This window comes from Peromyscus leucopus, chromosome 7 (assembly GCF_004664715.2).
Source record: "Peromyscus leucopus breed LL Stock chromosome 7, UCI_PerLeu_2.1, whole genome shotgun sequence".
Lineage (NCBI taxonomy): Eukaryota > Metazoa > Chordata > Mammalia > Rodentia > Cricetidae > Peromyscus > Peromyscus leucopus.
The window spans coordinates 16,755,795-16,780,070 of record NC_051069.1 but is presented as its reverse complement, the minus strand read 5'-3'; the positions used below and the strand labels follow the sequence as shown (position 1 = coordinate 16,780,070).

Sequence of the window (24,276 nt, the reverse complement as noted above, 5' to 3'; positions counted from 1 at the left end):
ACTCATCACCCTGATCCTGGGACAGGTTATTAAGTGAGCCTGTATTCTCATCCCATTCTAATCCATCTTGTTTTCTTTTTGCTACTTCAGGTGTGATTCTCAGAGAAGCACACCAGCCTCACCTGGAACTTGCTAGAAATGAAGTTACTTTAAGTCCAACCCCAGACCTATTGAACTTGCATTTTAATCTCAGGTGAGTCCACTGTTCTACTACACCATCAGATGTAACTGTATCACCTCCTTACTAATTAGCTTGGAACTAGGTATTCTTGGTCAGTCTTACCTAATGCATTGTTTCCCAGGTTAGTGTGCACAATGGGGGCTGCCAAGTGAATAAAAACTGCAAGGGGAATACTCTAACCTTTACCTAGTCAATCTCTGGGAACAAATCAAGAATCTGAATTTTTTATCAAGGTATTAGAACCTCTGAGCTGTAAGATGGGATCTAAGTCTCTTAGCATCCCCACCTCATCTTGAAAATCAGCTCTTATTGTACTATCCAACTGGCTATTCATTTCTTCTTGGATTACTGAGGCTCCTTTTGTTTCCATAAAGGCCTCCCTCCCTCCCTTCCTTGTGTGTGTGGTGTATGCAAGCACTGGTGTGAGTGTGTGCACATGCACACATGGAGGCCTCCACCTTCACTTAACCTGGAGCTCGCTGACTTGGGTAGGCTGGTTGGTCAGCAAGCTCCTGGAATATGTCCGTCTCTGTCCCCAGCAGCACTGGGCTCACAGACACATGCCACTACACCCCGCTTTTTAACACAGACACTGGGGATCTGAATTCAGTTCCTCATGCTTGTTTGGCAAGCATTATTTCTTTGTTTTGTTTTGGTTTTTTTTTCGAGACAGGGTTTCTCTCTGTAGCCCTGGCTGTCCTGGAACTCACTCTGTAGACGAGGCTGGCCTCAAACTCACAGAGTTCCACCTGGCTCTGTCTCCCGAGTGCTGGGATTAAAGGCGTGCGTCACCACCGCCCAGCTTCGGCAAGCACTTTATTGACTGAGCCATCTCCTGAGCCATAGGCTTTTAATTTTTAATTGCCTGTACACCAGCTTTTATACTCCTTTAAAATCACAGTTTATGTCTCAGTCACCTTTTTAGGTCTGGGATAATGTACTGGTTTTAAAGTCCTGTGTCACTCACCTCTGTGCTACAGACCTTCTCCTAGAATACCACCAGTCTTATGTTTCTACTTGGAATGACAATGAAGTATGTTGGAAGGATCAAGCCTCCTGATTTCAAGACATAGTATAAAGCTACAGCAAGCCTAGTCTTAGGTTGGACAAAAGTGCAGGGATTTAATACTAAATACATGAAAAAAATTGAATTGATTATTTGTACTCCATCAAAATAAAAAATGTTGAGTTGGGAGGTACCTCGTGATAGGATGGTTGTCTAGCACACATAATGCTCTGGGTTCAGTACACACATACACTTGTATGACAAAGAGGATTTTATTTAAAATTAAAGTACGAGTGCAAAGCCAGTGGAAAAAAAGATGGATTTTAGTAGATGCACTGCCACAGATGTTAGGTGTTGTGGAATATTAGTTGAAGATGTGATACATTCTTTTATGCTGTACGATATTTGTTTAATGATGCAAAGTTGTGTTGCATTCTTTTATGTTGCATTTGTTTAACTCTGTGAAGTTCTGTTACTCTCTGCCTGTCTAAAACACCTGATTGGTCTAATAATGAAGGGAACAGCCAATAGCAAGGCAGGAGAGAGGATAGGTGGGGCTGCCAGGCAGAGAGAATAAACAGAAGGAGAAAAGGTGAAAATCGAGGATGTCAGGGGCCAGCCACCCAGCCACCCAGCCACCCAGCCAGCAACAGAGTAAGAAGTACAGAAAGACATAAAGAATAGAGAAAAGTAAAAGCCCAGAGACAAAAGGCAGATGGGGTAATTTAAGTTAAGAAAAGCTGGCTAGAAACAAGCCAAGCTAAGGTCAGGCATTCATAAGAAAGAACAAATCTCTATGTATTTATTTGGGAGCTGGGTGGCAGGTCCCCAAAGAATAAAGAGTTAAAAAAAAAGCAAACCAACTACATATAGGCAATATATAGCTTATAGATACGTGACTCTACATATCATTTGTCATATTGAAATGCAAATTTAAACCACAATAAGGCACCACTATAAACTTAGTGGAATGATTAGTGAGCATATTGGGGGGGGCAGGATGAGCAGGTGGAGAAGTTGTGGGAACTTGGATGGTTCAGGCATTTTGGAAAACAGTTTGGCAGTTTCTTGTAAAGTTAAACATAAATTTGCTGTGATACCTACCAATCCCATTATTCAGTATTTACTAGAAACAATGAAAACTTCTATTTACACTAAAACCAGTATACAGAGATTTACAGACAAAAACTGGAAACAATCCAAATGCTATATGGTGGTAACTACAGAACTGTGCACATTTGTCAAAACTCACAAAACTTCAACACTAAAAAAGGTGAATGTAAGTTATTAAAAAGCTGTATGTAAGTTAAACTTCAATAAACCTAAGCTACAAAAGACAGTTTGGGCTGGACAGAAAATGGACTTTGGAGGGAAAGAAAGAAAGATAAGAAAATGTTTAAAAGGCTGCTATAGACATGTTAAGATCTGATGAGAATCTGGCCTAAGGTGTGGCATCACATCAGGGAAGCCACAGAAAGGTATATGAAAGAACAGCTGGACTCTGAAGAGTCAAGAGGTGCTGAGGTGTGGAGTACGTATTCCGACAGTGTGTATGCACGTTTACCAAGACAGTAATACTGGAGGAGGTCTAACTTCTGTATGAAGATGATCAGGAAGGACTTTGTGTGCCTGTGTACAACAAAGTAGGCTGTTGGCTTTACCAATCTAGAACACAAGAGAGCAGCACTCTGTGGGTCTCATCTGCTTGGGGATTACTAGTACAGACGTATTTCCTGGGCTAAGGCTTTCTGGTGAACCAGTGAGAAGAACATAACTATCCCTTTCTCTCAGAAAAAGGCAAATAAAAGTTACATTCAAGGTAACGATGAAGCAGAAGCCAGAGAGTAAAGACAACTATTTCACATGCTGCTGAGAGACACAGGAAAATGAGGACTTATGTGTCCTATTAGACTTGACAGTACAAGCTCATCAGGCACCTTTGCATGGAATATATATATATATATATATATATATATATATATATATATATATATATATATATATATTCTTGTGTAGTAGTGAGGATGGAGTCCAGACTGCAGTGGGTTGGAGAGTAAAGAGATGGAAAAATGGTGATTACTCTTTGGAAAAGTTTGAATGGGAAGAGTTAGAGATTCAGAAAGGACTTCTTGATTTTATGATAGGAGAAAGAAGATAATGTTGAATGATAATATTGGGGGAAGACAGAGGAGAGTAGGAGACAGAAGGGGCAGGAAAAAGAGAGCACAATTCAAATCTCTGAAAGTTAAAACTGACAAAGCCCTCTTTTCATTCCTTTTGTCTGATGAACCAGCAGTTCTGAAGACCAGAAAAGAAAACACTCTGCTAAGTTTACATCAAGTGAGAAATCAGCGCCAAGACTTAAGGCTGCACTATCTGTTTTGTTTATAAAATTTGTTTCTATGGTGTGTGTGTGTGTGTGCCTGTGGAGGTCAGAGGATAACTTGCAGAGGTTGATTTTTTCTCCCACCTATATGGGTTCTGGTGATGGAACTCAAGTTGTCAGGGTCAGCACAAGCCACCTTACCTGCTGAGCCGTCTCCATTACCCGATAAGATGCTTAAAATTACTATTCCTTCCTTCCTTCCTTCCTTCCTTCCTTCCTTCCTTCCTTCCTGTTAGTTTTCCTCCTTTTATTTAGTATAGACTTCCTTGGAGAATTAAAAAAACAAAAAATAAAAAACAACAACAACAACAAAAACCCCAGAATGAAAGCAGAAACCTTGTGCAATCCATTATCCAGAATTAATTTCTATTAGCAATTTGAAGCATTTCCTGTGTGTCACCAAGTTTTCTTTGTTTTAAACATGTCCTATACACTTAGCATTATATAACATTGAATACCAAAGAGTAAGACATCCTGCCTAATATCTTGTTAACCAAGCTAACCTATTCTTGATAAGGGACTACATATTTTCTTTGTAAGTAGTACAATATGGTTTATTTTTCCCCAAAATGACTAAATATGAAAAATAATTTCCCACTCTGAGGAAAAATTAATCAAAAGACGGCTGTTGAACTGATTAGCAGCTATCACATGAACAAAACTGCCAAGTAAGATTTATCAAGAACACAGTGAACTCGTATCAGCACTGTGTGCCCTAGAAACCCATCTTGGAGTTGCCGTTCCTTTGGAAGTTCTGTGTATATATGTGTTTATGCTGCCATAAAACCAAGAGATGAACTGAGCAAACACCTTCAGCAAGCACCAGATGGAGCTGCTGTCTAAGCCACAAAACCTGGACTTTGAGGGCTTCGTTTTAAACACTAATAATGTTTGGAGACAAAGATGTTCAGTTAAAGATGCTGTCAAAACTATTTTAACGTAATGCAGGCTCTTAGAGAAAGAAGTTATACCACATGCAGGTCCATCCAAAGCACAATCCTCTGGCTTTAATGCCTTTGTGGAATGACTTAAAGGGCAATCAATAATTCCTAGCAGCTCTTCCCGCTCAACAATGGCACTTGCCAAACAGGAAATCTGAGTCACTAAAGTTATGTTTGAGACATTAAAAAAAGTGTCTCCTGAAGCACGTACACAAGGAAATACAGTCTATGCTGGTGTGCTCTGCGTATTTGCTAGGACAGGTCTGACACAGAACACCAAAATGCAACCCTTAGTTAAAAAAAAAAAGCTCATCTGCTTGTATATTCCTTATAATCTTTTAATTTAATTTTTTCATAACAATATATTTTGATGGTTCCCTTTCCTCCAAATCCACCCCACCCATACCTACCCAATTTTATGTTCTCTCTTGCTCCTTCCCCACTCTTTCAAAAAATAAAACAAAATAAAAATAAAAATCAAATAAAACAAAACCAACAAGACAAGACTAGACAGGACAAAACAAAAAACACACCAAAATGAAACAAAAAACACCCTCTCAACAAACCCCAAACCCCACGGAGTCTGTTTTATGTTGATCTGTCTTGGAGTGTGGCTATCTACCCAAAAAACACCCATTGGAGAAAACTGACTTTTCCTCTCCTACAGGAATTAAGTGCAAATGGCTTCTTGGTTAGGGTGGGACTTGAGTCCACTTCTTCTCATTACCGGTATGACTCCAAGGAAACAGTGTCCATACACAACAGGACTGATACACATTTGAACTTACAGAGACTGTGACTGCACTTAAGACCTGTACAGGCTCACACCAAACACAATTCCTTATAATCCTTAAGCAAATCCTCTAGATGAAATGGTTGATGGGAGAATTTAATGGCTGGAGCTGCTCCTAGAAGATAGCCAGGAGCCCATGATCTAGAGTTCTATTTCATAGCTTTCAGGATGAAATCCCTCCCAGCTACAGATAAAGCTATTCAAGAGTAGCTGATTTCACTTTGAATCATGAAGGCCTTTAAGAACCTCCTATTGCTTTATGCTCTCTCTGCTGCTCTACAATGACTATAATTAGTTTGCTTCTTGTCCAACTGTTTCAAGTAGATTTGACACAAAACAATCAAATTCACACTAGATTTCAATCTTGGATTAAACTGCCAGCACCAAGAATGAAAGTTCCTCAAGAAGGGCATAATTTCTGTCCTTAAAGAGGGGCTGTGTAGGTGGTCTGTTAAACACCATACACATCGCATTCCTTAAAGGTAACCAATGGAAAGCTGTTGATAATAAAGAAGCAGAGGGGAATAGACTGCTAAGCTTCTTCCTCAATCCTACAACTAAGGCCACCAGCTCTCTCTATAAAATCTGTCCCACTTCCATGGTGGCAGAGAAAAGAATCCTCACTGCTGTACACAGGCTTTTAAGGGTATACTTTGAGGAGCTAGGCCACACATCACCCCACAGTAGCCAGTCTCTAGGATTTCAGGGTAAAATTTATAAAGCAAGATTCTCTTTAGGATATGTAATGGAATATGTGATCCGTGTGTGTGTGTGTGTGTGTGTGTGTGTGTGTGTGTGTGTGTGTGTGTGTGTGTGTATAAAAGGAAAATGTGACAAGTATCCCATGTCATTGTTCCCAACCTTTCCTTCTTCCACAGTGAAAAATGCTGGTCAGACACTCTACCAGAGGCCCAACCTTCAGTACATGACTAAAAAGGTGAGAGAGGAAGTGGAAACAAAGCTGCAGGAAGAGGTTTGCAGGAGAGAAAAGACAGCTTCAGTGTGGAACACAAACAGAAATTCTCTGAGAAGGACCTTCTTAACTTGAGACCTGACCTGATAATGATGATGATATAATCAGTTCCCAGCCACCACAAAATAGGTAAGCTCTTAAGGCATGAAGTTCTCTTATCTAAAGAAGAGATCTAAGCAAAGCATGCTTGATTTGCATATCTTAAAGCCCTATTACAGACAGAAGCAGCCCATCCACCTCCAGCTGTTCTAACTCCAACAGTGTGCTGGTCTATTCACATGGTAGTTATGCCAGGTAAGAACTGAGGAACAGGAAAGGCATCACAGCAACAGTGGCGCTCGGTTCCCAGTACAGCGCCATTAACTTTTGACAACCCAGTCAAATATGACTACTCCTAATTTTAACTTGACAGCAACTAGTTTTGATATTGAAGTACCAAAAATGTTCTCTAAATTTTCATCAAACCTTTTCTTAGCCATTTATCAGAGAAGTTAAAAAGTTATCTAATAACAACCAAGGGCTTCATATATTATTTAGTTCATGACCTGTCCCTTCTGCTTAGATTAGACTGCTCCTCCAATACTGTTCCACTTGCCAAGACTATTTATCCTTCACAATCCTGTTCAGATGTTACCTCTGTGATGAGTTTTTTTCCTGACTCCCTAAAATATTATTATATTGCACCATACTATAAATATATAAGTCCCGAGAAGATAGGACTGTACTCTGTCCTTTCCTTATTTGCATCAATGGACTGCTTAGAAAAAACTAGACCCTAAGTAAAAGTACGCTGAATATGTCCTGGTACCAGACACAGAGTCACTGTGCCCACGAAGACTCATAATTTTCAAATACCTTGTGATATGCATATTATTTGTCCTGCTTTTAGGATGAAGAAACTGGGATTTGCCCAAGGCCACACAGAACTAGTAAAGGGCAGAGGCAGGTGGGTGAATGTATGCCATGTATGCACAAATGGTTCCATTCAGCTCCCACTGCTATTCTGGCAGCGAAAGCTGGGCTGAACATTAAATTAGGGAATTTCACTGGCAGAGAAGATAGATTGTATGTAAAAAAAAAAAAAAAAGAAAGAAAAGAAAAGAAAAAAAAAGAAAAGAAAAAGAAGAGAGATGAGGAATATTTAAGAGGAAGAAAAATAAGCAGAGGGAAAATGAAACTGGGAAGAAAAAAAAGTGTCGAAATCCCACTTGTATGATTTCAGCAACATAACAATTTCTGGAGACTTCATTATCTAGTGTGACTTGTATTTTGGTAGGTGGTATTATTTATATTTCCAACTAAACTAAAAATTTTCTTCTTCAGCTACAAAAAAGTAAACAATATATTCTGTAAAACATTTGGGATTTAAACTTTTAAAGAAGAAACTGCTAAATTAATCAAAGTCTGAATTACACACTACTTTTAGAAATACAAATTCATTGCTTCAAGAAAATACTGCATATAACAAGTTTTAAAATGCTCTGAAAGAGTATTTCCTAAACTGGAACCCAGGGTATATTTTTCAAGGGCCTATGATTCTTAAAATTGGTTAGTATTGAGCTAAAAGCAAAATCTCTTTCTAAGTTAATACAAGAACTGGAGGGATGGCTGAAAGGATAAAGGGCTTGTTGTGCAACCATGTGGACCTGGGTTCAGATCCCTGGCATCCACATAAAATACTGCTGTAGCAGTTTGTGCATGTGGCCTCAGCACTGTTTGAATAGCTTGACAACTGGAGCTTGCTGGCTAGCCAGCCTATCCAAAACAACGAGCTCCAGGTTTAGTGAGAAACCCTATCTAAAAAACATACATACATACATACATACATACATACATACATACATCAGATGGAGAACAATAGAGGGTCACACCTACAGTCAAGCCCTGGTCTCCATATGCACACCACAGAGCACACTTACCTTTAATACACATGAGCATATCCACACATACACTATATACACAACTATATTAACATAAACATATGCTGGGCCATTACAATGGCTACTTATAACTAATAAACACATAAAAATTATTTCTAGGTCTCTGTGTACATTTGTGTTTATAATCTGAGCTGGCACCAAGCATACTACTAATATAAAGAATAATAAAGAAACGGGCTCATTCCTATGTAAATGACTCATTATTTCTAAGTGAAGACAAAAATGACGTCATGATATAATCAGTATTTATTGTGTGAGTGTTGCATTTTTAGTATGTTAGAAAGGGGCTGGAGAGATGGCTCAGTGGTTAAGAGCACTTGCTGCTCTTCAAGAGGACCGAGTTTGGCTCTCAGCATCCATGAGGGTAGCTTACAATGACTTATAACTCCACCTGGCCTTCAAGGACACCTATACCTGCATTTCATATGCGTATACAGGCATATACACATAAGTGAAAATAAGTCTTGAAAAAGAAAAGAAAGAAATATGGCATAAGAGGACCAAGGTGGGCATGGTATATATACCTATAATTCTAACACTTGGAGGATAGAGGCAGTAGGTCAGAAATTCAGGATAACCCTTAACTACATTGCGAATCTGAGGCCAGTCTGGCCTACATGAGACCCTGTCTCAAAAAAGAAAAAGAAGAAAAAGAAAAAAAAAAGTAAGCCAGTGGTAATGAATACTACAAAGGAAACTGAGGTAGCAGGCAGTTTATATTCACTATGAATAACAATTATCTTCAATAAAGCATTATCTAGCATATTATATTCATCTGTATTTCATCAGGCTTTTTGTATATAACTTTAATCTGTTTGGTTTGTAATTAAATGAAAAATATAAATATAGAGAATTTATAACTAATTGTATTTAAGTAAAATTTTACAATGTATATCAACACTGAAATACTGTAGTTACTAATTTTTTTAACTCAAGGAGATTTATAAAGTACCAAAGTTTAAAAAGTATGCCTTAAAAACAATACTCCTTTATTTTAGGTAATTATTCCTCCTTTGGTTTTATTCACATTATTAACTTGCTAAGCATCTATAATGGGATGTGATGTAACTATTTGACAGTTTTTATGAAAATGAATTTAACTCCTTGACTGATTGGTAAACATTAATTATTTCCTATTATTAAATCTGTATCCAGTGGATATAGGAAGGACAGTGCTCTCTTTCTGTCCTCTTTAAGTGTACCCATACCCCATCTTGACTTCAAAACTGGCATTTGGGAAGCTACTTCTACAGAAATACTGTTAACTCTACTGCTTAGACTCAGTGATCCTGGATGGTTTAAAGTTTCAACTGCCTCAGACATTTATTTACTATTTATTGCTTCTATACTGAAAATTTATTCCAAATTATTTGCAACTGCCTTCCAAAAAAACAAACAAACAAAAAATCAAAACAAATTTAGCAGCCCATTCTCAGACTTGTGTTCTGCATCAATTTCAAAAGATACCATCAGAGCATACTGGTAAAGTTTCTGAGCAACAGTGGGACGTAATGCCGTTTGCTGTGCTGTAAGAATGCAGGCAGGAATGGGAGAGAAATGTGACAGGCAGGAATGGGAGAGAAATGTGACAGGCAGGAATGGGAGAGAAATGTGACAGGCAGGAAGCACTGTGGTCAGCAGATCTCGAACAAGACCAGACCAGACAAGCCTGAACTACCTGATGCAGAGCAGTGGAACTGATGAGGCCTGGTTTGAGAGTAAGTGTAAGATTTATCGACCATGGGGCACTGGAAAGGAAAGAATGAAGGGGACACTAAGGTCCTTCTTGGTCAAATCCCAGGGGATTTCCTGAGAGACACAATGAAGTTGTGGATAATCAAGCTAACACCAGTTACACTCCTTCAAGTGTAGAGAATAATGGAAAATGCAAAACAAAACAACAGCAAAATTGAACTGATGCTCTGAATGGAGATATTAAATATATCCTAAAACCAGGTAAATGATTAAAAAACCCCTATCTTTATTTTTTTTCATACAAACTTGACTCTTAGCCTTGAGTACAGTAGGAGCAATATGAACTACACAGGATGCTGAAGTGGATGGAGACACTGAAGGTGAGATAGCGGCAGTCTTCTAGTTAGTGTATTCTAAAGCAGAAAACCACGGGCCGAGGAACTCAAGTGATGGGGTCAGTGACACTCCAGATGGATGTGAACACATGCCAACAGGTTTGCTGAGCTGTCCTCAGGAAAAACAGGCACAGTCTGGACTGTGGGAAGGTACTGGATTTTAATAGACTAGGAGACACAATCCAACAGAAGAAAAGTTAAACTATCTTCACCCAAGCATGCTGGCTCTTCATTCTCACCACTGAAGATACATGCTGTTGGGTACATCACTCAACTATGAAAGAGAAATGCCTCTTAGACTGCAGTGTGACAGGCAGGATGCCCACCAGTCCTGAAGAAGTGCTAGGCTCATGGCTCTTATGGGTATCAGAGCACTTATGGGTATCATTTCTATTCCTATTTTAACAACCTACCACTACAAGAGCATTTAGAAGCAGAAATAAGTAAGATTCAAAGATATTACTAAGTACCTATAAGTTTATCCAAGTTACTCAGACTACCTATGCTTTATGAACCTTATCTTCTTTTTAAATAAAGAGGAACTTAATTCTTTATATTATGAAAGAAATCAGAAAATGAAGATATATAACAACTTTGCCACTCAAAAAAACAAACAAAACCAAACCAAACCTTGATACTTGCCCTTCTGGGTCTTTTTCCAGTACTCAGACTAAACAGTACATGTGGCGCATGCCTTTAATCCCAGTACTCGAGAGGCAGAGGCAGGCGGATCCCAGGCTAGCCTGGCCTACAGAGTGAGTTCCAAGACCGCCAGGATTACACAAAGAAACCCTGTCTTGAAAAGCAAAACAAACAAAGAGATGAATGTCATATAATCAACAGGCTGTTTCAGAATATGGATACTTTTAAAACTTTTCTAAAATTTACAGTCTATTCTAAACATATAAATGCAAATTTGGTTTAAAGTACAATTTTGAAATTATTCAAACAAACTTAAGGCAAAAAAATGAAGTTGAAATCAGAGTCTTTTATTAATATGAGACAATTAAAAACCTTTCTCATGTATAATAAAAAGCACTTCTGATATGGAAATACTTATCTGGTACCCAAAGTCAACCTTTGCCACCACAAAGAGTATACCCCTCATGCGCATAATGTATATTATATATGCATGCATCACATACACATACAAAATAAATAAAAAGGCTGGAGATGTGGCTCAGTGGTAAAGTGACTACCTCGCCCGACTTGGGTGTTGCCCTAGGTTGGATTCCCAACACTGAAATAAAAAAAGAAAGGAGAGGGATCGAATTATCTTTTCTGTGATTTTGTCCATTTGCAAATATTTAAGGGTGCAACAGTCCCAGAGTCTATACCCTCTTGCTCCTGTCTTCTGAAGCATTGGCCCCCAGCTGCTAGTTACCTATAGACCTATCTCCACAGACAACTGATTAGCTTTTCTCCACAATATACACAGGCCTTGGCAGTTTCACAACCCTGGAAAGCTTTCAGGCTAGGTCAACTCTGAATGGTCCTGCTCATGCAATATCCAATCAATGGCCAGATCTTATTTCTCTAATCTATCCTGTCCCTTTGACCTACCTCCTGCAAGCCACATGAGTCCTAGATTTGCTTTTTGAATAGACTGTTAAGATGATATATTGCTGTTTCCTAATTTCTCTAAAATAGCTCTTTAGTACCTGATTTCTCATAAAACCATAAGGAGGTCTCAGCTGTCTATACAATACACTTGAATTCCACAGAATATAATGTAACAAATGTTCCTGATACTATCTTTTCATCTTCTTAAAGCATCCTCCCCTACGGGCCCACTCATGTAACACCTGCTCAAAACTCTACAGACTCTGTCAAAGTGAACTCCCCCATGAAGTCAGTCATCTTCCTCTCAGAATTAACTGTTCTTTTCCCTAGATAACTATCACATGCCATTCAGGGCTATTTGTATACTTCCTTCCCTCATTAATTTTAGGTACTTGAAGGCAAGAGACATTTCTCACTCAGTGATGGTACTGTTAGGTTTCTTAAACAGACAAGTAAGTGATGTGCTACTCTCTGGTTTTAATGAAGACAGAAGTACTCACACAGTGACAAGGAACTACCAGTAGCAGATGGGAAGAAAAAACATGAAAAAGCAAGCTTGAGAACTCAAAAGCATTTCAGTACAGGGTAAACAGCCCTATATCCCTTAATGGCATTACGATATTCTATAATAGCATTGTGTTGGATGTTGACACTAACTATAGCAGGATAGCAAAAAAAGTTAAATTATACTCTGTATGCTATGTTTAACAGGAAACAAAACAACAAAAGTGGGAATATGTTTTGGAAACATTTTCATACAAATGGTTTTATTATTTACATTTATTAGATTATAAAATAAAGTCATTAAAATGACTTTAAAAAATAGGAGGAAAAAGCACTCCAAATTGTATTTTGCATAAAAATCAGGTCACAGCAGCACTAAGTGATTATTCTAATTAAAATATTTTAATATTAAAGATCTCAAATTCACAAAAGTTAGCCCAAAAATTTTGGTAACTGATGCCCAATCTCTCCAAAGGCAGAGACAGAGAGAGACACAGAAAGAGACAGAGAGGGAGGGGGAGGGAGATGGACTTTTACTGTGCTGACATAAAGTACTCACCCATGCTCCTGTCTTAATGTGACATTATGGGTTAGAGAAGAGATGAGGATGTGGGGAACACCAGCAGCAAAATGGAAGAAAAAAAATGGAGAATGAGAGATAGAGGATCTCAGAATAAACAAAAACGTGGGAGGACAACCCAGAGACCTGAGAGGGAAGGCAAGCAAAAGCCTAGAACAGGAGCAGACACATTTACAACAAGGACAGCGCTTCCTTCATTTTCCCCTCTCTTGACTTTCTTTGTTCTAATTGACTTCAGGCTGATGCATGCACCCTGAGATGCATGCTGAATTCCAATGAAGTCCTCCTACACATATACTTTATACCAACACAATCCAGTTAAAAGGATTTTAATTGGTGTGCACCATTCCCTGCAATTTCAACATTTAAAAAATGAATAGTCTCACTCAGTACCAGATGGTGACATGTACTAATTAATCAGGACTATTCAATGAATGAGCATATTAAAATGAATGTACCTATTAGACATGTGTTGCTGATACTCTATCCTGAGGAAGCTGCTCCATAAATGTGCACCCACGGAAGGTGCAGACTTACTGTGATGCTCGCAAGTATCTTTCACAATGATTTGCAGCTGCAATACCATCACACTTGTGTTTCCCTCTAGATCACTCGATATTTCATGTTAAGCAGCCATGAGCTCTGCTATCCGTCTATAATCTACTTAACCTTCTTAAGCAAGAGCCAGTTAAATACCAGGTCTACAATTTTTCTGCTGCAGAGAAAGCTCTTAGAAACTCATCAAGGTTGTTTTTAAAGGGACAATGGGTGGAAGACAGATAAAAAGTGTTCTTGATTCAGCTCCCTTCCTCCTCAATTTGTCTGCCAGGTAGTGGGAGCTAGAGCACCACTAACTAAAAGAGTAACAAGTACAATGGAATCCTGCACGACAGTTTGCCATGCTTGGATTGTCCTCAAATACTGTTTGCTTTGGGCAGAAATGCATAACCTATTGGTAGGTCGCAAAATACTTGTAGGATTTCTTTTTGAAAGTGGAAGAAATCCCAGAAGTTATGTTTTCTTAACTCCTTAAGTTCATGACTCTTCTGTTTTATATTATCTCTGTCACCATCATTTCAAACATATTCTAACAGAAAACTGCTCAAGTCTCTCTAGAATTACAGGAGATGATGTTTTCTGATTTGCTAAAAACACTAGAAACTGAGCAGCAGGTTATATAAGGAGGCAGCAAGGCACAGACAAACCATGGAGAAGGTACCTTGAGACAAGTCTATTGTCTGGCACATAGCAATCAATGACAAACATTAGTCATCTCCCATCATAAGGAAATATTAGAAAATAAACAAATGGCAGAGAAAAATTGTTCCTTGAAAAATTAATTCAAAGAGGAACCTAACTGAAAAAGTCTAAATATGATCCCTTTGGAGCATTTAGGGGTTATGATAAAAAGTATGATTAACTTTAACAGTACCTTCAAAGTTGAAGACTGCCTTCTAAAATAAGCCTAGAAGACAAAACTTTGAGATACTGGTGCTTGTTTATGATGTATGGCAATGGTTATTGCTTAAAATGAAAGTATTACCCAAAGAATCCTTAGAAGAGGGCAAGCCAATAATAGAAACAACAAAATTTGTAGTTACAGACCAGAAAAACCTCCCTAGTGGCAAATGTAATTTTTATTTTATTGTTTTCCTTGGGCTCTTGCTTAAAACCAAGAGGTAGAGTTTATATAGCATTCAAGAAGAATTTAATTAGTTTGAATGTAATTAAAAGTAAAAATGACGTGAACATTCTCATGATGAGGTTTCTGTGAAATGATTGAATAATCTTTAAAAATTCCATTACTATGGTTTAATAAGTTCTGATGGACCTATTGCTTTAAAAGTTTTGGTCATATTAGACAATTAAAATGAAAAATATTTTGGGGTAGTGTTCAGCATTCGAGTTTTGTTAAGAATCTCACGTTCTGGGGCTGGAGAGATAGGGTCAGCAGTTAAGAGCACTGGCTGCTCATTGAGATGATGCTGGTTTGATCCCTAGCATTCACATAAAAGCTCACACCATCTGTAACTCTGGCCCCAGGAGATCTGACTCCTTCTGACCTCTGTGGGCACCAGGCACGCATGTGGTGCATGAACATACATGTAGGCAAAATCACAACAACAAAATCAAGAGAGAGAGAGAGAGAGAGAGAGAGAAAGGGAAGGAAAGGAAGAAGGGAAGGAAGGAAGGAAGGAAGGAAGGAAGGAAGAAAGAAAAAAAGAAATTCATATACACAAAATAAAATGGAAACATATTTAAGAAAAAACATAACCTAGTAATTGCACAACTGTTAAAAGTATAACTGATTAATGCTCCATACATCTACAAAGGAAGAAAGGAATGAAGGAAGGAAGGAAAGGAAGGAAGGAAAGGAAGGAAGGAAGGAAGGAAGGAAGGAAGGAAGGAAGGAAGGGAGGAAGGAAGGAAGGAAGGGAGGAAGGAAGGAAGGAAGGAAGGAAGGAAGGAAGGAAGGAAGGAGTGAGAAAGCACGATGCTCTTTGAACACAGAGGACATGACTGATTTAATGTGAAGAGTGACGTGCTGAGCACACTACCCACTCTCAGGGCACTGCAAGCTCTAACCAGAAGACTGCATTAATATGAAAGCTTTGTCTGATTTGAAACAACACAGAAGTCAAAAATATATACCAACTCTGACAAAAAGCAGATGAGTCAGATGCACATGGGGAACCAGTGTGGTCTAAGTGTGACATTTAACATAGTTGTGGTTGGAGATCCAACGCCTGCTTCTGTCTTTTAGATGCAACTCTAAATTAGTCATTCATGCCTTTGGCTAAATGTCAGGCTACTTCCAAGGTGCCTGAAATTTCTTGGAAAGAGGCCATGAATATATTAAGATAAAAATGGACACTGAATTAACTTTTCTCTGATGATAAAATAAAACAGAGAAAAGACAATATTCAGAATCTGATACACCCCTTGCTGTACTTTCAACCTAGAAAAAAAGACAGAACCTATCATTTCTTCATGGGGAAGGAAAAGAAAAAAGAAAAAAAAAAGGATGATGTTTGGAAATAGAGAAGCAATAGAACTAAGAAATAAAGCTTATCAATTTATATAAGTAAAATCTGAGGTTACTACATAGACCTTAAAGTGTCCTTTAACCCAGAATTCATGATGTTAAGTGTGTGTGGGGAGGAAGCCACAGGAGACAACTATTCCATGTTCTCTTGAGGTGGTTTGGGTGAGAAAGTCTCCAGGAGGCTCAGCTGTTTGAACACATAGTCCCCAGCTGGTGGAGCTATTTGGGGGATAATCAGGAGGTGTGGCCTTGCTGACAGATGGCTATCTCTGGGACTGGGCTTTGAGAGTTGAAATCCATAAGCCACTGCCCATGGACTCCCTCTGTGCTTCAGGCCTGCTGCTCCAGCTAGGCCTGCTGCTTGTGGCCATACTTCCCACCGTCATAGACTCTAACCCCCTGGGAACCATAAGCCCAAAAAAAACTCATTTCCCTAATTTGCCTTGGCCATCGTGTTTTATTACAGCAACAGAAAAGTAATTAATACATCTCTCACAGGCAGAATCTCCACAATGAAAAGACTTGAAAGTAGAAGAGAGACTACTTGGCAAGAGGAAGGGGACTAGAGTAGGAGAGAAAGGTATGACAATTAAAGCAACATGGAGACTAAAAGATTTTGAAAGGTAGCACAAACAAATTGGTTCTTTTTTCCTTTCTCCCACCCCTTTACTTTTCTTTTGTTGGAAATAGATTCTTTTCATACAATATACTGATTATGGTTTACTCTTCCCCCAACTCCTCTGAGGTCCTCCCTATCTCCCCTCCTATCCAAATCTACACCCTTCTGTCTCTCATCAGAAAACAAACAGGCATCTAAATTAATAATAATAATAAAAAATAAATAATAAAAATAAAAACGAACAGAAGAAAAAGAGCCAAAGAAAAGGTATAAGAAACACATATAGATACATAGACACACATGCTCATATACATAGGAATCTCATAAAAGCAAAAAACTGGAAGCCAAAAAATATATACAAAGGACCTGTAAGGTTAAAAAAAAAAAATAAGCCCTGACAAAACATTATGAGACAATGAACCTCCAAAGATGCCACTGAGTTGGTTTTGTATTGGCCATTTACTGCTGGGCATGGGGCCTGCCCTTAAGAGTGGTTTGTAGGTGAGACTCCACTGGAGAGAACTAGGTTTTCATTTGCTAGTGGTTATCACGTGGAGATAGCTTCTGGTGTCTGTTTCTCTCAGTACCTTGACACTATCTGATGCAGACCTGTGCAGGCCCTGTGCATGTTGCCACAATCTACTGTTTAGTTGTTTGCCAGCCCTACTGTGTTTAGAAGGTCCTTATTCCTTGGTGTCCTCCATTCCTATTGGCTCTTATACTCTTTCCGCCTCCTACTCCACAGGGTTCTCTGAGCCCTGAGTGGAGGGATTTGATAGAGACATTCAAGTCAGGACTGAGTGTTCCAAGGTCTCTCACTTTCTGCACATTGTCTGGCTGTGGGTCTCTGCATGTATTCTACTGCAGGAGGAAGCTTTTTCCTTTCTAAAAGAATTTTTTTAAAAATTTTATTTTCCTTAAAAAAAAAAAAAAAAAAAAAGAGGGGGAATCTGTTCCCAAAAATTTCTAACAACAATCTTGAGTTGCTTGAACTTGATGCATTTGTTGTAAGAACTTTGTTAGTTGCTAAGTACAGAGTTGCTAACAACAGGGCACCTATATCTCAGTACTTATATAGGAGATTTTAACTGGACTTTTGGGGATGGGGGAAAAGAAACCAACACTGAGATAATACAATCACTATGCTGAAAACTATGCTAACTCATCCATCCTTTTAACAACTCTGTATCATTTTTCTAATTTATAGATGAAAAAGATGAGATTCAAGGGTTTAAAACCAGGAAATGGAAGCTAATATGAGATCCCAGGCCTGTGTGACTCTAAACCCCATGCTTTATACAAAAATGGCATCTGGAAAATATCATACCAGAGGTAAGTTGTATGGTTCTACTTATAATATCACCTAAAGTTGGTAAAAAGGGAAAAGTACAAAAAGAAACAGAAATGGAAGCATTTCAATACCAAGAGAGTGACATGAAATACATTGAACCCTACCAGAAAAGCTCTTGGGCATGAAATGATGGCTTGGTAATCTGAGCTGTCACTGAGCATGCTCTTTGCTCTTTATTTATCACTGATCCTCCAACTGTCCAAACAGCAGTTCTAAAATGAGCAGACTCTCAAGAAAAAAAAAATGAAAAATAATCTTTTGACTGCTGAATAATTTTTAAATTGTAAAAAGTAAAGGCACTTTTTACACCAGATTCACAGATAAAACTTGTGCTCTTTTAGTAGAAGGCTTTTTAAACTTTAGTATGTCTAAATATCGAGTATCTTGTAAAACATAGATTCTGATTCAGTAGGTCTTGGGTAACAGACCATACATACTTTGAATTGCAGTTTTTAGAACATATAACATATGGAGTTGATAGAAATCTGGAATACAGTAGCTGTAAAAAATTTTTTTAAATCACCTTTCTTGGGGCCAAGCACATATAGTTCAGTGGTAGAGTGACTGCTTGCCAGGAATGAGCTTCACCCTGAGTCTTATTTATAGCATTGGGAAAAAAACAGGCTGTTTCTACCAATCCCTAGATATGTGGTAGAAGCAGAGCTCAAGGAAGTTCTAATCTACTACATAGCATACTCTCTGGAACTAAATCAAGAACGAACACTATTCTGAAGAACCAAGTTACAAGACTGACATCAGACATCAAAATTTTTAACAGGGTCTGGAGAGAGGGCCCAGGAGTTAAGAGCACTTCTTGCTCTTGTAAAGGACCCGGGCTTGGTTCCTAGCACCCACATGACAGTTCACAGCTTTGTATAACTCCAGTTCCAGGGGATATGAAGTCCTCTTCTGGCTTCCATAGGCACCAGGTGTGTATGTGGTGCACACAGATAAACATATAGGCAAGACCTATATACACATTTAAAAAAAATCTTAAAAACTAAACTTGACTAAAACTTAAACACCACCACAAAACTCGCTATAAAAGTACTGCAGTCAAGATGATGGAGCAGTGGCAATAGGACAGATCAATAGAGAAACACAGGGTCCAGAGATGGAGCCAGACAAATACAGACAACTCATCATCGACAAAGAAGCAAAGGCAATACAATGGAGAAAGTATATTCTTCAATAAATGGTTCTGGAATAACTGTATAGTCTCACGTCAAAAAAAAAAAAAAAAAAAAAAAAAAAAAAAAAAGACACAGATTATATAACCTCCACAAAGATTAACCCTAAAAGAGTAACAGATCTGAATATAAAATGCAAAACTATTAAAACAACTAGACAATAACAGAAGAAAAATCTAAATCTACTTAGCCCTGGGTTTAATGATGACTTAGATATGACACCAAAAACATGGGCCATGAAAGAAAGACTTGACAAACTGCCTTAGTAAACTATAAACTACTGCTCAGAGAAAGATATCATGAAGAGATTTAAAACATAAGCCACAAACTGGTAGGAAATATGAGAAAAAGACACATGAGAAAGGACTATTACCCGAAGTTCATAAAGAACTCTTACCTCTCAACGATAAAAGACCAAACAATCCAATTTAAAAATGGGCAAGGGTTCTGAAGCGGTACGAAGATACACAGAGGGTAGGTGAGCATATGCAAGTGCTATGCTGTTTACTGCAAAACACTATGACAGCACCACACACTCATTAGACTGGCAAACTAATGCCAAACACACTGACAAAGCCAAACACTAGGCAAGGCTGGGAAACAATAGGAATGTGGTCACTTTGAAGTCAGACTACTAACAAAAGAAACATAATCTTATTCTATAGCTTATTACTCCTTGATATTTACCCAATGGAGTTGAAAACTCAGGTTTAAAGGACGTGCATATAAACAATTATGGCATACACACACACACACACATATAAAATATATCTCACAATTGTTCAAACTTAATGCAGCCAAAATGTCCTTCAGTAGGACAATGAATGAATATATTTTGCTACTCCCATTTTCTAAATCCATATTCTATAACAGACTACTCAAAACTGGATAATTTATATATGTATATAAGGAAGTTTGTTTATCAAGCTCTGAGTTCTGGAGACAGAGAAGTTCAGGATCAGTGGCTACATATGGTGAGAGCTTCACACTACTTCCTAACACAGCAGTTAGAACAAAAGGAGGAATGTATGCAAGCCTTCCAGCAGGTATATTCAGGAGACAGGGAGAGAACAAAGGAGCTGACTCACACCTAACAACATACTTGAGAATTAATCCACTCTCAGAAGAATAACATTAATCCCTCTTAACGATACTACTCCTGGATACCCATGCTGGCAGCCAGTTTTCAACATGGGCCTTGGCAGAAACAAACCACATTCAAGCCACAGCATCCTTGTAATACAATAGTAGCAAATGCAATTAAATAATCAAGCCAAGGAAAGACATGGAGGAATTTTAGATGTATACTATGAAGCAAAAGGAGCCAATTTCACAGGGCCATATACTACTGATTGCAACTCTATGACATTTATAGAATATGCAAAATTATGGATTAAATAAGAGGATCAATAAAAGAATAGAAAGGCAGAGTGCAAGTTAGTTTTAGAGCATTGAAACTATTCTATATAATACTGTAATAGTTACTATATTTCATTACATACTTATCAATATCCTTAGAATCAACTATGAACTGGGTGATAAGATATCAATGCTGGTTCACTGACAAATGAATGTACCATACTAGTGTGTAGAATGTTGATTGTACAGTATGTGTGTGACAAGGAGGTGTGATGGCACACAGAAAAATCTCTGCACCTTCAACTTTGCAATAAACTGAAAACCGCTCTAAGAAAGAGAGTCTATGTATCTGTATCACACCCCTCCTCTCAAGGTTTAGGGGTCATCAAGAAAGAAGTGGAAAGGTCGTAAAAACCAGAGGCAATGGGTGACTACAGTGAGAGTTGCTTTCTGGACAGCAGAGCAGTTGTACAAATGAAATAACAGCAGCCTTGACTGCATGTTCAAGACCTGGAGAAGATCAAGCCATACAAAATCACAGCATGAGGCAGGGAGGAATTCCCACCCTCAGCAGAAAAGAGCTATTGGCGATTGAGGTACTGCTGGAGAGGGAGATTTTTACCTTCAGGGATGCAGTCTCTGACAGGCTACCCCTGTTCCAGTAGACACACATTATATACACGTATGACATTCTCAATCAGTAAAAAAAGAAATAAAAAAACACTTACCTAAAACAAAATAGCAAAAATAATGGACTCTGAAACAGTTAAAACCTAGTCTATTAAAATAACTCATCTTAGCCGGGCGTTGGTGGCGCACGCCTTTAATCCCAGCACTCGGGAGGCAGAGCCAGGCGGATCTCTGTGAGTTCGAGGCCAGCCTGGGCTACCAAGTGAGCTCCAGGAAAGGCGCAAAGCTACACAGAGAAACCCTGTCTCGAAAAAAACCAAAAAAAAAAAAAAAAAAAAATAACTCATCTTGGTAAGATAGAAAAATTTGATCATGGAAAACCAATTGGTCAAAACAAGAAGGAATGGCCTAAAAAAAAGGCATGAAAATTATTAAAATTTACATAACTTTGACCTTCTGCATTACTACTTTGTACAGAAATGCAAAGAATACAAATCATCACACTTCAGTTTTTTTATGTAACATTTAAACTGTTAATGACATACAAGATACAACAAAGTCCAAGATTTCCATATTCCTTAATCTACTGAGTATAGAGAATTTTCATAATACCCAACCGAAGTCCAGACATTATATGCATTTTGTCCTGAGCATATTTTTTTACCCTTCAGGAAAAGACATCTTTTATAACAGAAACTATTAAATAAGCTAACAGATGGTGAGGGCACTGACTCAAGTCTAATTTGAGTTGAATTCAAGTTTGATTATCTGGAGACACACAGGCAATATACCTATATTAGTATCAAATGTCTAACACTGATAAAAATGTTACAGAAGTATGATTTACTAGAAGCTTTCTGGGACCTAAAAGATCCCCTCCAGCCAACTAGTTTCAAATTCTGGCGAAGTTGCACATCCTGAATCTCTATGACAGGCTAAGGATAATCAGCCCTTCTTTTATAATATGGTAAAAGAATAAAAGCACAATATTTTGTTTAGTTTTTCCTTCCATTCAGTGTGGTAGGTAGAATAGCCCTCTCGGAGATGCCCACATCCTAAAGCCAGAGTGTGAAGTCATCACCCTCTACAGATTCTTCTCCCTTAGGACCTTCAGAAGAATACAACCCAACTACCCTTTATTCTAGCCCACTGGGACTTGATTCAGATTTCTGATATCTATGACTACAAGATAACACATGTGTCTTGCTTTAAACCATTATGTCTGTGGCAATTTGTTAGGGCAGCGTTAAGAAACTAATAATGTACAGGGCTCAATCTCAGTTCAGATACTCTGACTTTTGGTTCCTCAACCAGTTGTTGATATCTCTCCTCATTTCCTCATAGAGCAAATAAGGATTAGCAATGGTAATTTGAGCGGCACTGTACAAGTCACAAAGTGGAAATTATCCTTATACTTATTTCTTATGTTATACCATGGCAAACATAATGCAATTATTTTTCAAAACCTACATTCAACTTAGTTTTCACACACAGGAGAAATATTAATACATCTATCATTAAAGTTATGGTAGCAGACTGAAGGAGAAGTCAGTGGTTTGGTCTCATAAACTATAAGATTAAAGTTGTTTTAGATCTTAATGTTCTAAAGGAGAGAAGCACTATGTGCATAATTATTTTTAAATTCATGCCAGTCTATCGCGCCATGATTTTGCATTGATTCTATCCTTAGATTATGTCTTTCTTTATCTTCCAGGAAAAGGTGCCTTTAAACTGAAGCAAGATGGAGACACATGGACAATTAAGGGATAGGGGAAGGGAAAGGAGCACCTGACACCTAGAATTTTGTTTGTATTTCCTGTTAGCTGAAAAGTCAACTGTTTCGACTCAATAGACAAAGTGAGACCTTCTGTGAAAAGTGTCTGCATTGAGACTATACTTCCTTTTCTAAGAGATATCTCAAAGACTGTTAACACAGTTAATGAATGATGCTTAAAGACATCATGCATGTGACTTCCTAGTTTAACCTTCCTAGCACCCTCACATCCCTACACCTGAAATAATGAACCTCATAAATCACCTTACAATTTCACCTACAAAAGGAAATTCTTTAGGGCAACAGAAATAAGTATACCAGCTTATACTTCTCCCCGTAATTTAAAACCTGGCTTTACTCTTTCAACCCAGTTACAAATTACATCTTGTGAGCAATGTAATTTCAAAACCACAAAATCACATACACACGAATGACTCTTGAGAAGCCCACTTGGGAGTATACTAATTGACTTTTACTAAACAAACTTCAACTTTGCTTCACAATGGCTGGCTCTGAGAATCTTTCTGTGGTACAGCCAAGGTAGTAGCCATTGTAGACTTGAGTGGGGCTCTCTACTGGTGTGGGACTCCTGAAGCTACAGCCAAGTGTGTTGTGCCTTCCCCTGCCTCTGGCAAAACCAAAACACTTCTGATGACCAAAAGTAATGAAACTTAAAATAAGAAGGCAAATCACTATAGCATGGCTTATTTTAGTAATAACAAACACTTAAAAGGATGTGGAATGGTTGGGTTAGCCCCCAAAATTTATACAGTTCATGTCAGAGATGGGTTATCTTTTGGCCTTTCTACCCTCAGTGAGTATTATAAAAGATCAAGCTGGTGTTTCATAGCTGGGTTGCCATTTAAATATTTCATTTAAATATCATCTAGGGCTGTTTATATGGAACAAAGGTAGAGCTCAAAAGCTGAACAGATTATATAGGGTATGAATGTTCTAATATGCTTTTAATCTGTTAGTTCACAGACCCTAGTGTTATAGCATGTTCTATAAAGCATGGATGCTTAATCCATTTTAAACCTTATTAAAATAATATAAAACAATTTCTCTAGTTGTATTCATAAATTTTTAAAAATATTTACTCAGTTTTTAATCCTTGCTGTAATAATGCAACCTTAGTGTTCACTTGCCTAATCTGTTTATCTGTAACATGAAAATGAGAAATCTCTCTTCACACATTTATTTTTAAAATTATGTATTTTAGTTCATATGTCTTCACACCTAATAATTATTAGTTCTTCATCCTTTGATCTTAAGAAAATATATGTCTTATAGAAAATATCTTCACGCGACCTCAGGGTGATGATACACTCTTGTCATCTTATTAGTATG

At 38.0% G+C, this 24,276-nt stretch overlaps 1 protein-coding gene across 2 annotated transcripts in view; it reads right to left on the bottom strand.

Annotated features, from left to right (window-relative positions):
* Positions 1–24,276, bottom strand: part of Peak1 (pseudopodium enriched atypical kinase 1) — a 220,323-nt gene that overhangs the window by 58,613 nt on the left and 137,434 nt on the right. The window lies entirely within an intron of this gene.